The 16,103-nt window shown below is 41.2% G+C and overlaps 1 protein-coding gene across 1 annotated transcript in view; it reads left to right on the forward strand.

Annotated features, from left to right (window-relative positions):
* Positions 1–7,349, forward strand: part of Zwint (ZW10 interacting kinetochore protein) — a 21,603-nt gene extending 14,254 nt beyond the window's left edge. Inside the window, exon 8 of the mRNA XM_005360168.3 lies at positions 7,008–7,349. The gene's annotated coding sequence lies outside the window, so the exon portion shown is untranslated. The remainder of the gene's footprint in view (positions 1–7,007) is intronic.
* Positions 7,350–16,103: the final 8,754 nt, after the last annotated feature.

Consider the following 16,103-nt stretch of genomic DNA (forward strand, 5'->3'; position numbering starts at 1 on the left):
CTCTCTCTCTCTCTCTCTCTCTCTCTCTCTCTCTCTCTCTGTGTGTGTGTGTGTGTAGCTAGCCAACTCTTAAGACTTGAATTAGGTAGGTGCATAGCACAGGTACAGTAATATTTGAAAATAGACCAGGGCAAAATGTGGTAGAAACTTAAGCAGTTGGTGCTAGGATAGCTTCCAGAAAGGTGGAGGAAACCTGAAAGTAATAGCATTGAGATAATTGAGAGCTTTGTATCTTTGCAGAATGGCCAGAAAGCCGAGAGTGAGAACAGAGTAAGGAAGTAAGGAGCCTGAAGGAGCCAGGTCTTATGGGCGCTTTGTGGACTGTAGTTGGTAGTTTAGGATTTATTCTGAATTAAGCTACCAAGAATTTTGAACAAGACTATTGGGTGTATGTAATTTAAAAGATTTTAAAGCTGCTCTGTGAATAAGTGTAAGATGAGGCAAAAAGGTGATGGTTGATTGAATCATCGTACCTTTGGAAGAGTGATGAACAGTGAGATGTAGATGCATCTAGGAGAAGAGCTGAGAACTGTGCACCTTCTGGATTGCTGCAGAAAAGACAGTGATGTTAATATCATATGGCAAATTGAAACCTGGCAATGGCCTTGTCTTATTTGACAGAATTTATCTCTAGGCAGGGTCTTGTTGGCCTTCTCACTCTGCTGAAGACACTGGTTCTTGTATCTAAAGAGAAACTATGATAGAATAATAAAAGCTAACAGCAGGGACCAGCATAGAATCTCCTATCTCCTAAATAAGATGTCATTCTAGCCCCAGCCCAGCACAACCTCAGGTTGCTGCTGTCAAGCTGCCTTTTTTCCTTTTCTAGAAATTACTTGTCTTGGCTGACAAAAGAGGACTTGGATGGGGTCAGTGATACTGCTTGTCTTTGCTTGACCTTGGTGTTCAAGTTTGCTATGGGAAGTTAGTGGGAAATGCAGCAGACAAGCATGTAGATGGGGCTCTGTTGGGGAGAGGCCCTGCTGAACCTCCAGATGGAGGTCATCTCCCCACATCTGCACTTCTCAGTATGAAGCCAGCTGCTTTCTGATTCGTTAGACTCCTCAAGGGATGTTTGTCCTTGATATTCCGTGCTTCTGTTGTTTAGAATCAGAAAGGTCTATGATTTAGGTGCAGACAAATAGTTTAAAGATTATTATTTTTTTAACAGAAAAAAATGTGTGTGTAACTCTCAAAGGTAGTCCTTTGCAGTAATAAGAGGTATCTGATCTGGGACCCTTTCATACCTTCAGAGCATTGGTGGTCCTATTGTTGCAAAACTTAATCTAATTTAGTATGATTCAATGAAGCAGGATTTTAGATAAAGAACCTTGAACATTGAATTCCATCTTTTTAAAACATGTTTTTTGATTTGTGTGTGTGTTAGCGTGTTTGTGTGTGTATGTGTGTGACTGTGCATGCATCTGTCTCTGGGTCTGTGCACATCAGTTGTAGGTATCTGTAAAGGCTAGAAGAATGTGCAGCATTCTTTAGATCTGGAATTAAAGAACATTAGTGAGCCACCTGACTGGGTGCTGGGAACAAAACTTTGGTTCTCTACAAAAGCACCAAGAGCTCTTAGCCACTGAATCAGCTCTGCAGCCCTTCAGACCCTTCTGCATCGTAGCACATGTTGTTGAAATTATGTCGTTATCCGCTTTGGTACCAACAGCCTCCCTGATGGTCAAGGTTCTGAAAATAGTTCTACACATTATTCTTTACTTTCATACACACATAAAGCTACCTGTGACATGTAAATACCTTTAGCACAATTATAATACTGCTTCAGGGTTAGTTTCACATATCACAACGTGTTTCCGGGACATTGGCAGGAAGAAATCACACCTATCCTAAGTCATCTGGGGGGATGTGTGAGATGGTGCACCTATGTAGAATCAGAATGTGAAGGGCACGTAAGCACCAGCAATACTGGATAGCATAGTTTTCGAGTCCATCTTTGGTTAGCCTACTCAAAGATGTGAAAGGAATGATTGCACAGGTATAATTTCCAAAAACTCTATGAAAAGCATTTGTATCCTGGCTGTGATTTGTAAGTTCTGATAGGAATACCCCAAAGTCTGCGTTTTCTAAGTGTTCATAGAGGAAGCCCTGTGCGGGGGTTTCTTCATCTTTTAAGCATAGTATTTCCTGCTTACTCACTAGTTGAGTTGCTGTGCAGCTTCTTGGTGTCCTGTTATGACGAACTCGAGACTTTCAGTTGTGCAACCAATAAAATAATACATGTTTTCTTGTTTTTCATTTGCAATTAAGCTTTTGGGTAAATTAATGGCAAAAATGGCATTCTTACAAATAAGGAAAATAACTAGTCCTTTGGTAAAAGGTACTTGGAAATGGTGACACAGATGCTGGAAGACTTGGGGTTAAGGTCATGGTGATTTGTAAAGTAAACATCCATGCTCATGCAGAAGCTGCCAGGTAGCTTCCTGTTCCTTCTTATCCTAAGACACTGATCCATAAAGTAGCATGAACCTCGGCTGCGTGCTGTTTTGATTTTAACACAAGTTATATTGGGAACCTTTAGTGTCACTAATGTGTACAGTAGCTTTCTCAGACACCTATTTCTAGGAAATATTGTACCCAGTACATGGCATTCATTTTTATCTACTACTAAGTCAGAAACTTTAATGTAATGTAGTTTACATTAAAGCTAGCTAAACTGGCACTCAGGTATTGAGTAATCTCTTGAAAATGACTGGGTGAGTAATGATGACCAAATTTGGATGCAAAATTCTAAGTCCAGCTCCCTGTGTAAATTGACTACAGAGAAAGAGGATGCTGTTGTAAAGCTGATTATTTGGCCGTTGTATAATTTAGTGAGCTGGCTAAGAGGACTTCGATGCCTTTCCCAAAGGTCTCATGGTATCCTGTTTTGTAAAGTATCTAATTTTCTTCTCACATTGACCTCAACACTCATCATTTGTGTTAGAAGAAACAAGTGCTCACTCTTGAGTGTGCCTTGACTTCTCTTTTTGAAAAACAAGAGATGTGATGGTGTATACCCATAATCTTAATTTATCCTTGGAAGGCTAAACTCACTATTAGTTTAAGGTTTCCCTGAGCTGTGTAGTAAGTACCAGGTTAGCCTGGGGCACACAGTGACACCCTTTCTTTTTTTTTTCTTTATTTATTTTTACTTAAAAATTTCCACCTCCTCCCCTCCTTCCATCCACCTCCCCCATCCCCCTCCCCTTCCCTCTCCAGTCCAAAGAGCAGTCAGGGTTCCCTGCCCTGTGGGAAGTCCAAGGTCCTCTCCCCTCCATCCAGGTCTAGGAAGGTGAACATCCAAACAGACTAGGCTCCCACAAAGCCAGTACATGCAGTAGAATCAAAACCCAGTGCCATTATCCTTGGCTTCTCAGTCAGCCCTCCTTGTCCGAAACGTTCAGAGAGTCCAGTTTGATCACATGCTCCATCAGTCCCAGTCCAGCTTGCTTTGGTGAGCTCCCATTAGATCAGTCCCACCGTCTCAGTAGGTGGGCATACTCATCGCAGTCCTGACTTCCTTGCTCATCTTCTCCCTCCTTCTGCTCCTCATTGGGACCTTGGGAGCTCAATCCAGTGCTCCAGTGTGGGTCTCTGTCTCTAGCTTCATCCATCGCCAGATGAGATTTCTATGGTGATATGCAAGATATTCATCAGTGTGGCTATAGGATAGAGCCATTTCAGGCTCCCTCTCCTCAGTTGCCCAAGGATCTACCTGGGGACATCTCCATGGACACCTGGGTACACCTCTAGAGTCAAGTCTCTTGCCAACCCTAAAATGACTCCCTTAATTAAGATATGTACTTCCCTGCTCCCATATCCACCCTTCCTCCATCCCAACTGTCCCATTCCCCCAAGCTCTCCCCATCCCCCCCTTCTCACTTTTTTCTCCCCATCTCCCCTTATCCCCACCCCATCCCCACCCCCAAGTTTCCAATTTTTGCCTGGCAATCTTGTCTCCTTCCAATATCCAGGAGGATAACTATATGTTTTTCTTTGGGTTCACCTTTTCATTTAGCTTCTCTAGGATCACGGATTATAGGCTCAATGTCCTCACTGTCATTAAGACAAAAAGGCAACCTACTGAATTGAAGAAGATCTTCACCAACCCTGCAACAGACAAAAGTCTGATCTCCAAAATATATAAAGAACTCAAGAAACTAGACCTTAAAATGCTAATTAACCAAATTAAAAAGTGGGGCACTGAACTGAACAGAGAATTCTCAACAGAAGAAGGTCAAATGGCCAAAAGACACTTAAGGTCATGCTCAACCTCCTTAGCGATTAGGGAAATGCAAATCAAAACAACTTTGAGATACCATCTTACACCTGTCAGAATGGCTAGAATCAAAAACACCAGTGATAGCCTTTGCTGGAGAGGATGTGGAATAAGGGGGACACTTATCCATTGCTGGTGGGAATGCAAACTTGTGCAGCCACTTTGGAAATCAGTGTGGCGGTTTCTTAGGAAATTCCGGATCAACTTAACCCTGCACCCAGCAATACCACTCTTGGGAATATACCCAAGAGATGCTCTATCATACTACAAAAGCATTTGTTCCACTATCTTCATAGCAGCATTATTTGTAATAGCCAGAACATGGAAACAACCTAGATGCCCCTCAGTGGAAGAATGGATAAAGAAAGTGTGGAATATGTACGCATTAGAGTATTACTCAGCAGTAAAACAAAAAACAATGACATCTTGAATTTTGCATCTAAATGGATGGAAATAGAAAACACTATCCTGAGTGAGGTAACCCAGACCCAAAAAAAGATGAATATGGTATGTATTCACTCATAAGTGGATTCTAGCCATAAATAAAGGACAGTGAGACCCTTTCTTAAAGGTGAGTGTACACACACACATACAAGCAAAAGCTCTTGAGATAACTCCATAATAAAGGCTGGCTCAGAGAGGCTGGTTTGACTGCAGGTAGTTTCTTGAATTGCTCCTAGAGTTCCAAAAACCTTAAATCTGTAAGATCTGATAAGACAGAACCTGAAATGATTCCTCTCTGGTGTGTGATCTGTGAGGGAATTTGCTATCATAATTTAGAAATATTTTTCTATATAAGGTGGAAAACAATAAGACGTGGGTGAAGTTTTCCCTTTTACACTGTATTTATGCATCATCTTGAAGAAAGAAATCAGTGCTACCAAGCTACTCAGTGATGAAGAAAATGAAGCTATTATAAAGCCCAAAGTTAAATCCACCCACTCTGCAACTGTTCTGTGACTGACTTGGCCAGCCACATCTTGCTGGGAGAATGGAGCTTGTTAACAAAAGCTGGGAGTGTGGGGTTGCAAGGTCTTACCAGCAAGCTATTGGCTGGTTGTTCTGCATGAACGAAGTCTATTTCTGCTAGTCATACCAAACTTGCCCATTAGTATAGAGTCTAGGGATGTGCTTGTTTGACAGTCACATATAGAATGACAAATAATAGCAAATGCTTTTCCAATTAGCAATTTGTAAAATGATATAGGTGAAAATAGAGTTATTGAAGTGCTACTCAAGTCATAAAATATTTTCCCTAAACTCATTTTCTTTTGTTTTTTTTTGTTTGTTTTTTGTTTTGTTTTGTTTTGGATTTTTCAAGACAGGGTTTCTCTGTACCTTTTGGTTCCTGTACTGGAACTAGCTCTTGTAGACCAGGCTGGCCTCGAACTCACAGAGATCCGCCTGCCTCTGCCTCCCGAGTGCTGGGATTAAAGGCGTGCGCCACCACCGCCCGGATCATTTTCTTTTTATAATACTTGAAATCCTCCTCCAAAATAAATACTGAGAAATGGAGTAAACTCTTAAATACTAGTACAATGTAGTCATGATTTGCAGGCTCTTTTCCAACTTTTGTTTATAACTTGAAAAAATGAGTTCAAGTAGACAAATCTTGGCCAAAATAACATTTCAAAATATGCTTTTCATCTTTATTACCATGGTCTCTGGCCCAGCTTTCTCCTGTTTCATCTCCTAGTTCTAGGAGCACAACTTGCTGTGTAGTAATCATACATTTCAAAACTTTTGCCTTCAGCATCATATGGTTGACACTCTAGCACAGATAGTGAAATAAATATAGCAACAAATTATTGAGTGAAAATCTGTCAGGGAAGGAACAGTATTCCATGGGGAGGAGAGTTCCCGTGGATGGTGTTTGTTACAAAAGTACATTAAGTAGAGGAAGATAATCTACACTAATGATAAAAAAGCCACAGGATGATGACTGAGTCAATTGAGTTACATGGGATCTGTCTGACTAGATTCTGACAAGGAGTCCATGAAGCTGGTTTATTCAGAAAATAACATGAGAGTCATATGTGAAGAAAGATAGTCATTATTTGTGAAGAAAAACATAGAGACAATAGATGGACCTTGATGACAAAGCGTACCGGACACTGGGTTTGAGCGACTCCGAGAGAAGCATACTAGTGAAAAGCTTTGAGTATGTAATCTGATTTATATTTACAAGGACCACTTGGTGTTTTCTATACAGATTAGAACAGGGATGATATGTTTGAAATATAGTTATTTAGAATTTATGAATGCATTTAACAAGGTTGAAAAATGACTACGATCTAGGCCAGGTACTGTTGGCAGAAAAGTATTATGGATAGTTTGAACATCTGTTTTACCCCATTGATTATTCAATCAATATTGAATGTTTGGACTATATGTCAGGGGAGCTCCAACGTGTTTTTGTCCTGAACTGGTAGGATCCAGTTTCATGCTGAGAGGGGAAGAATAGACAGGCCTTGACCTTGGCCAGGAAACAGAGATAAATGGTGGTTTACAGTGTGCACCCATTCAAGTGGCACACTAGACCATTGCATTCAGGTGTCTGGGGACCATAGGTCTGACTGGAATCATGGAGTTTTAGTGCTTCTACTTGTGTATCTCTTAAGGCTGGAGTGGCTAGTAACACTAGTAGTGTGGCAACAACTAAAGGTAGGGTTGACATCACCAGCTCTTTAACATTGTTCTGTCATGCATGTTTATATTTTACAAGGAACAAAAAGAAGTACTGGTTTGGCATCGAACATCCTATCCACTGAGAATAAGAAGTCATGTGATAATGCTGCACCTTGAGAAGTGAGATGGTGTCATGATATCCTCGAGAGCTAAGGAGTCTGGATTGAAGGAAATCTAGTTAAGACTGATGGTTGTGAAGCCCGTTAGCAGATCTCCAGGACAGGCATAATGAAATGCAGCAGAAGAAGAACTTTCAACAAGACTCGGTGACCTGGATGTCGACCCACTCCATGGAGATGAACCTTCTGGGAGACCTTATATTGTTGGATACATTTATGGAAGTGTAATCTTTCATTAAATTGCTCATTTTTCCCTCACAGTGCAATCTACCTTATTCTGCCTTATTTGAAATAAAGAAGATCATACGAACAGTGTTTGAGATAAGAGGAACATGAAGATAAGAATTTGTTAGAGAAATTTGCCTCATGACAGTTAAATTATCAATAATTGCTTATTTTAGTATTTAAAAATTGCTTATTTTAGTTTTTCATTTTACATACCAATCCCAGTTCCCACTCCCTCCCCTCTTCCCATTCCTTCCACCTTCCTTCCCACCCCACCCCCATCCACTCCTCAGAGAGGGTAAGGTGCATTGCTAAGGGCAAGGTCCAAGGCCCTCTTCACTATATCCAGTCTGAGCAAGGTATCCAACCAAAGAGAATGGGTTCTAAAAAGCCAGTACAAGCAGCAGGGTCAAATTCTGATGTCACTGCCAGTGGCCCCACAGTCTGCCTCAGTCATACAACTATCACCCACATTCAGAGAGTCTAGTTTGGTCCTATGCTGGTTCCTTCCTGGAATTTGGTGAGGTCCCATTAGCTTGGGTAAACTGTCTCAGTGGGTGTACCCATCATGGTCTTGACCTCTTTGCTCATATTCTCACTCCTCCCACTCTTCAACTGGACTTTAGGAGCTCAGCCCAGTGTTCCGTTGTGGGTCTCTGCCCCTGTCACTGTTAGTTGCTGGATGAAGGTTCTATGGTGACATTTAATATAGTCATCAATCTGACTACAGGGCAAGGCCAGTTCAGGCACCCTCTCCACTGCTGCTTAGGGTCTTAGCCGGAGTCATCTTCGTGGATTCTTGGGAATTTCTCTAGTGCCAGGTTTCTCACTAGCCACAAGATATCTCTTTCCTTGCTCTAATCTCTGTCCTTTCCCATCTCGACTATCCTGTTAATTACTAGTAATTGTGAGGGATAGGTAGAGAAAATGGAATTGAGCCAGGAGACACATATTGATCACAAAATAGATGACATAAATTGTAGATAATTGCTGAAATATGCCAGGTTTTTTTTTATTTTATTTAGACAAATACAAGCCTTTGTTCCACTTATCTTTGACTTACAACCCCAAACTTATTTCCAAATAGTCTATTTTTAAAAATAGAATTGTTGTTACATTTATCTGAAGGCATGTACAATACATTTCTAATTTTAAAATCCTCAGAGTAAACCTTGGGATAGGTTAGTTACGCTTGCTAAAACTTTGTGACTAAACTAACATGTCTGAAGTGTGGCTCAGACATGAACTGATTATGAAGAGAGCCTGGTTTTCCATGCACCTACGTGTCCAGCTTATATGGATTTTTGGAGAAGAGCTTTTACAGGTTTAAGTACAGTCAGCTGTGTGTGTTCAAGGTTTGAGCTATTTACTCTTTTGTTTGTTTTTAATATTTACTCTTACATTTAAGTATTTTTTATTATTGTTTGATTTTTTTATGTATAGTGCTAGCCCAATTTGTCCAAAAGGAGGTCATATCTTGGAAGAGGTAAGGAAAGAGCTAGAGTTGGGGTAGCAGGGGTCGGGGTTCACAAGAAGTAACTCCATGGTGTGGTTCCTCGCAGTCCACATTGTTTGTTCTATGATGTGTAGCCAGGCTCCTCCCATTGGCCTGCATTTCCTCTGTGTCTCCATCATCTGCTCTTAGTGTGATAGTATCTCAAATTTTTTGTCTAAAGACACCAGTAATACTTAATTGGGACTCAACCTAATGATCTTATTTTAATTTGATTACTATTATAAAGCTCCATCCATTTCCAAATCAAATCACAGAGTCACTGAAGGCTAGATTAGAACAAATTCTCTTTTTATAGACTATAACGGGTAAACAAAAAATATTCTACATATTCAAGAGGTAGTATAAACATTTATTAAAAAAAGAAAATTATCTAAGACTATTCTGAATCTTACCTGTTTAGTTACTGTTCTATTGCTGTGAGTAGGCACCATGACCAAGACAATTTATAAAAAAAAAAAAAAAAAAAGCCTTTCATGGGGGCTTGGTAACAGTTTCGCAGGGGTAGTCCATGATTGTGGCAGGAAGGATGGTGCTGGAGCAGTAGCTGACAGCTTCTTATACTGCTAGCCAGGCAGCGGGAAGGGAGATTAGGCCTGGCGTGGGCTTTTGAGACATCAAAGCTCACCCAGTGACACACCTCAGACAAGGCCACACCTCCTAATATTTCCCAAGAAGTTCCCCAAACGGGGGTACAAACGTTTAACCGTGGACCTGTGGGAGCCGTTCTCATTCAAACCGCTAGCTTTACCCTCTGACGTTGACCAGAGTACTATGATTGTGTCTTAATTAGGTGGGTGCCACAGATGTAACGATATCTCATGGCCAGAATCCATTCATTGGTGTGCCATGTCATCATGCAATTAGGGAAAAAATATGCTGTAGCAAATTAATTCTATTGGTATAAATACAAGTGCACTGTGTGCCTCAATAACTGAGTGGGTTTGTGTCAAGTTCAGTGTAGGTGATCCCCAATGATCAATATAGCCTTGAATCTTTTCTGTGTGGACACTAGCTCATAAGTTAGCTGAGCTTTAATATGATCTTGCTTAGTGCTGTAGGTAAATAATTCCCTAGCTTTTAACTCTTTAATTTGAAACTTATCTGTGAGGGGGAAAGACATGTGAGAATGTACATTAGATAGTTGTTTTCATCACTTTGCATACCTTTGGGTTTAAATTGTGTTTTTTAATTCTCTGCCTGTAATCCTAGATTGATAACTTAATTGGGGCACGAGAAACACAGTTATAAAAACATGTCCTCCAGGAGGAACAAGTGAACTACTCTGCATTTAATTTCAAATTCTTCCTTGTCAGTAGAGCTTGGATTTGGAAGAACACTTGACACCGTATGATCAATGATCCCGATCAAGCATCCTGTCAGAGAGAGGCATAAAATTGATTAAAGGATGTCCCATTTCTTGCAGAATTCAAGCAGTTTTGGGGAAATGCTAAACTGATTCAGATATTTTACTGTAATCCTGATCAAAGAATCACATATATTGAGGGTATCACTTCTCAACATTTTTCAGAGTGACTTTAGGAACTTCAGGTTCTGAGTTCAGTCAGCTAAAAAAGTACAGAACATTTAAAGTGTGGAGGTGAGTGATTTAAGAATTGATTGACAGAATATCCCAAAGCTTTTGTGTAATTCAAACTTAAAATAAGGTGTAGCTTCTTGATAATACCAATAGACATGCTAATTTGGACAGGAGAAAGCCTAGGAAACCACAACTCTAGAAAACCTGGGAATTCTGAGGCTTAGAGAAATATCTTTCCCATAGAAGAGAACAAAAATTGGTTATCCAAAACCAAATTGTCAGTCCTGAGATCAAACATGCATGTCATATGGACAAAAACATGTTGCATTATGTATTTATGTATAAGTACACATACCCACCAACAATTAATTGTTTAAAAGCCATGAATTTGGAAGAAAGCAAGGACAGTGAAAGACACGCAAGCATTGGAAGGAGAGAAAGTAGGGGGAAATGATGTAACTGTACTCTCAAAAATTAAATGGCAAGTTTTAAAAAGAATGAGTCAATTTGTTGTGGGCCCTAATTTAGGGTTTAGAACTATGTGGCTTGAATGCATTCAGATCACTCCAGGCCCGCTCTGTGTTCTGTGAGTCGTCTACCAGGGCACTGGAATTGCTACGTGCTCCTGAATGTGCAGGTGCATGCCTTAATTGAGATAAATGACCGTTGGGGGTTCTGGAAGTTCTGCAAATAAGTATGTGTAAAGTGAAGTAAGACGTAAGACTAAGTACAGTAGCCTAAGGAAAACTAGACATGGTTGCTAAGTTGCACAGGGCTCAGGGAAACTAGGAATATAAGGAGCAGGAACTAGATTTAGGGATTGTTCAATACTCAAAATAACATAATAAAATTATATGTAATCATAATTTTACACTCAGTATCTAGTAGACATTGTGGTAAAGGTTTGGGTGATAGATCTTTAATTGAAACAATCCATAGAGTTTGTGAATGTTTCTTGTGTTCAACTGAGGAAAAATAAGACTGATTCTTTACTACATTGCAAAAGCTGAGGTTTCATTTTAACACTGCTATAGGAATGGCAGTTGTGGTCTTAGTACGTGGTTTATACCATAGTGATAGGAGATTGTAAGGTATGTGGGAATCAGAATCCAGCTAGCCACACAATTAGTGTAAGAATAAAGAGGAGATGACAGCTCACTGTGGTGATGGTTTAGGCAGGGATTGTATCTGTGCAAACTGAGTTAACATAATAGTGAGCGTATCAGTGCCATGGGGTTTTGAATGCAGCTGAGAAGCAGCTGTGCCGTGTAGCCTGTTGCCCAGGCTGCTCTAACCCCAACAAACTCCTTTTCTCGGTACACATGTAGTAACTGTCTCAACTGGGACTTCCCCAAGTTTACCCGACGTCCAAGACTACTGAATGTCCGTCATCGTGTGTTGTAAATGTACTGTAATGACAAAAGCAGCCCTGAGGTACAAGGCCACCTAGGGCTCGCCCAAGTTCTGAGGGAAGCGATAGGTAGTATCCAGAAGCTCAGTCAGTGCGGGGATTACCTCAGGAAGCACTCGTCGGGGTGAAAGGAAAGGCGTCCGCTGCTTGGAGAAAGAACAATTCCAACAGGAAAACAAATCTTAAATAAAATAAGTAAGCATATTCTGATTCGGTCGACAGTCACTTTCAAATGTAAATTTTTCTTGAGACAGCATCTCATAATCCCAAACTGGGACTCTATGGCATGAGACTAAAGCTAACAATGGAATCCTAATCCTCCTACCTCCCAGCCTGACTGAGGCTTACTGAAACTGTGCCAGTTTCCTGTGTGGAATGTTCATTTCAATAATTTAAAACATGAATATGTTACCATTTAATTTTCCCTTTTGGTGGCATGGTACACAGACAGGCTTCTGGCTAGCATTGCTCCTTATATTCTAGTGTAGGAGAAAGAACAGTGGGTGTGAGATTTAGCTAGTATTATTGGACGAGACCCAAACTCTCTGGCATTTCTTTTCTTTACCAGTTGTATGGTAATGGCAATCAATGCTATTATAAATTATGTTTTGACTTCATAATTTGATTAATTTCTTTCTAATTTACCTATTTCTAGATGTGAAGTGACTTTTATTCTCTTCTGGATCACAGTTCATACCAAATGCCCAGTCCACTTCAAAATAAAATTTCTGGTACCACCAAAACTCACTGGGGAACCTGCTTATGAGTCAAGGAAGGATTTAATTTATCACGCAGGAACTCTTGACATGTGTAATTAATCCCTTCTTGGGCAGCTTCCTCAGAGTGCAGAAGTTCAGCATCCCCATTTCCTGTTAGGGTCTGTTATCCCTGAGGATTTGAGGGCAGGCTGCTCAAGTAAATACTTGGTAATTGCTCATTGAATGGATAGAAAAAAATCAAAATTGAAATAACACACATGGCTGTCAGATCACCTGATGTCCTTGTATGTGCAGTATTCTTTAGAGTGTATTTAAAATACTGTCTTCAGAGACAGCTGACCCAAGCTAGTGGGAGATCGTGAACTTGTCAGGGACCAACCTCGACAAAAATACCTCTTGCCAGGGTAGGGATGTTGGGATTTAGGACTATAGTAAAGAATACAAAGATGCGCTTAAAAATAATAAGGCAGAAACATAGAGGATAGTATCAGGAGGGAGTTCCAGTGAAATTCACCTGTGTTTAATATCCAATTGCTTAAAATATCCCTGACCCCAAAGGGTAAGAGTCAAACAAAAAAACTGCATTAACATGATACAAGGAAATGAACATACCAATTAAAGGTCTCAGGCTACATCCATAGTTCAACATTCTGTTGCTAGAACAAAACAAGTCATGCTCATACCCTAGACCAAAACATTTTGTAGGCAAACCACTCCCTGGGTGTAATCTAGTGTTGTCTCCATAAAGGAAACGGACCCTTAGTGGGATCCTTAGACTTTTGTTTGTGGTAGAAACATATCTGCTTCTCTAAGCCTGAAATACAAGGTCTGACTTTTAGTCACACCTGTAGACAATAACCCTGAGAGAGCAGAACTCTCTGGTCTGAGTCTCGGTGGCATCTTTGCTTGAGGTAGAAAGAAAAAACCTTGAAGAATAGAAGTAAGTTCCAACTCTGGTCAATGTGGAAACAGCCTCACATTCCTGGACCTCCACACAAACTATGGAGTGACAGCTGTGTGGATCTTGCGTGGAACCAAACAAGACCCTCTGAATGTGGGTGACAGTTGTGTGGTTTGATCTGTTGGGGCCGGGGCTGGCAGTAGGACCAGGATTTATCCCTGGTGCATGAACTGGCTTATGGAGCCCATCTCCTGTGGTGGAATACCTTGCTCAGCCTTGATACCGGGTTGGTGGTGGTAGAGTGGGGAGCTTGGACCTGCCTCAGGTTGGTATGCCAGACTTCGCTGACTGTTGGGAAATACTATTTTTGCTTATGCTGAATTTTTTTTTTTATCTCTGTGAAACTGTGTGATTGTGCCTGTCTAAAACACCTGATGGTACTCATAAAGAGATAAACAGCCAATAGCAAAATAAGAGCAAGGAAAAGCAGGGCTTGTAGGCAGGGAGTATAAAGAGAAGATGACAATCTGAGAGGAGAGAGCATGGGAAGCAATGAGAGAACAAGGAGAGGAGGACATGCAAGCCAGCCATGGAGGAAGAAGGAAAGGAACAAAAAAGATAGAAGCACCCAGGCAAAAGGTAGTTGGGATAATTCAAGTGAAGAAAAGAAACAAACCAAGCTAAGGCTGGGCATTCATAATTAAGAATAAGCTTCCATGTGTGATTTATTTAGGAACTGAATAGTGGACCCCCTCAAACGGCCAAGAGAGTAAAATATCCCACAATAATTGACTCCCCAAGGAAGTTCTTATGCCCTCTGAGAAGTGGATGGGAGGGAGGAAGGGGGAAGGTAGAGGGAACAGGTAGAGGAAATGGGATTGGTATGTAAAATCATGTCCTTTCTCAGAGGACATGATAGATGTATATAAAAAAATGAAGAAATCTGGTGTCCAGATGTAAACCTCCTGTGGTTAGATGCAAAGCCTTCCTTGGCAGCTGAAGACACAAATGAGGTTTGGAAACAGATGATGGCAATAAGTTACCCCAGGACAGAACCTCCCGACAACCAGCTCCTCCAGCTCTTCTTGTCACACCGTCTCCCACTGGGCTTCTCACCATGACAGTAAACTTTCTTCAGGAAGTTCCATTTTGTAAAGCTTTAAGTGAACGCCACGCAGGCTCCCAGACTTCTCAAAAGCTGCTAGATCTTTATGGCTTCTAGATGGCCCGGGCACCCACGGACAAGAGCCCCACAGTCCCCGTTCTTCAGTCCCTGCTGCTTTTCTCAGTAGCCTTTCAGTCACCAAGGCACGCTGGCTAGTTTAGGTCAACGTGACACAAGTTAGAATCATTTTGGAAGGAAAACCCCAGACGAGAAGCCTGCTGGTTTTTGTTTGTTTGTTTGTTGTTTTGCTCTTCTTCTTGTGTGTTTGGTTTTGGTTGAAGACTGACGTGGCAGGGCACCGCTCACAGTGGTCTATACCACCACGTTGGTGCTTGATGTTTTAAGAAATCAAGCTGGACAAACTATATGGAACAAGTTAATAAGCGACACTCCTAATGGTCTCTACATCAGTTCCTGCCCAGAGTTCCTGCCTTTACTCACCAGGCTGCTGAACTACAAGCTGTAAGATAAGATAAACCTTTTCCTCCCCAAGGTGTTTTATTACTACAATAGAAAGCCTAACCAACACAAAAAAGGTGGTAGCGGAGATGATAGTGTTTTTCTAATATGCCTGACCATGTTTTGGGCAGGATTCTGGAAGGATTTTGGAGCACTGGACTGGACAAGCAATTGGGTTCTCAGAGCTCAGTATACTATTATTTCTGTGGAAGTTTGGAAGATAAGATTGCTGAGAGTGCTACAGACAGCGCTGGCTTAGGAAGCTTCAGAAGAAAATTTTTAGAGTTCCTGTAATTCTCCTGGAGCATTTGTGTGATGTTTTGTGTTAATCTGTGGTGGCTGGTCGGTCAGAGCTGAAGAATCAGCTGTGATAGAGAAGACCCTAGCGCTACTGAAGTAAATCTTTTTCTTGGTAGAGACAATGGATCCTATTCAGCAGGGACTAGAGAATCAGACTAGAGATTAAGAAGAGACCAGCATCAAAGAGGTGAAATCTGGGACGTGCTTCCTCAGAGCCAGCACATGGAGACTGTGAGCCAAAGGTCAGAAAAGCTGTACCCTGTATTGGTAGGCAAAGCTGGTAGTTTAAGAGTCACCCAGGTGGTGCTGGTGTTGAAGGCATGAAGGTTTCATTGAGAGAGGCTGGGACAGACCATTGGGTAATATGCAGCCTCAGTTACAGTAAAAGAGCTAGGATTAAAGGGCTGTGGAGAGAGACCGTGGCTTTGCATCATGTGGCAGGGTTTGAGGCCCTAGAGAGAGTCCAGGAAAGACTACTGTTGAACGTGGAGCCTGATTACATTGGAAACCCAAGCATTATGGAGAAACTAATACAACGATACTACTCCTAGCCCTGCAACACAAATGGGGTGGAGCTGGCCTGACTGTGTGTGCTGAGGAGGGTGGGGCCAGGGAATTGGCCCCAAGTCCTTTGGAGGAGCCCAGAAAATCATGAATGAATCGGAGAAGTCTGACATTGATCTTCATGCTGGTAGATTTTGGTTTTTCTTTAATTTTATTGTGACCATACACTGGCTCTTCCCTACTGAAATAAGAAAGTATTTAACCAATACTTTTTACC

This window comes from Microtus ochrogaster, linkage group LG2 (assembly GCF_000317375.1).
Source record: "Microtus ochrogaster isolate Prairie Vole_2 linkage group LG2, MicOch1.0, whole genome shotgun sequence".
NCBI lineage: Eukaryota > Metazoa > Chordata > Mammalia > Rodentia > Cricetidae > Microtus > Microtus ochrogaster.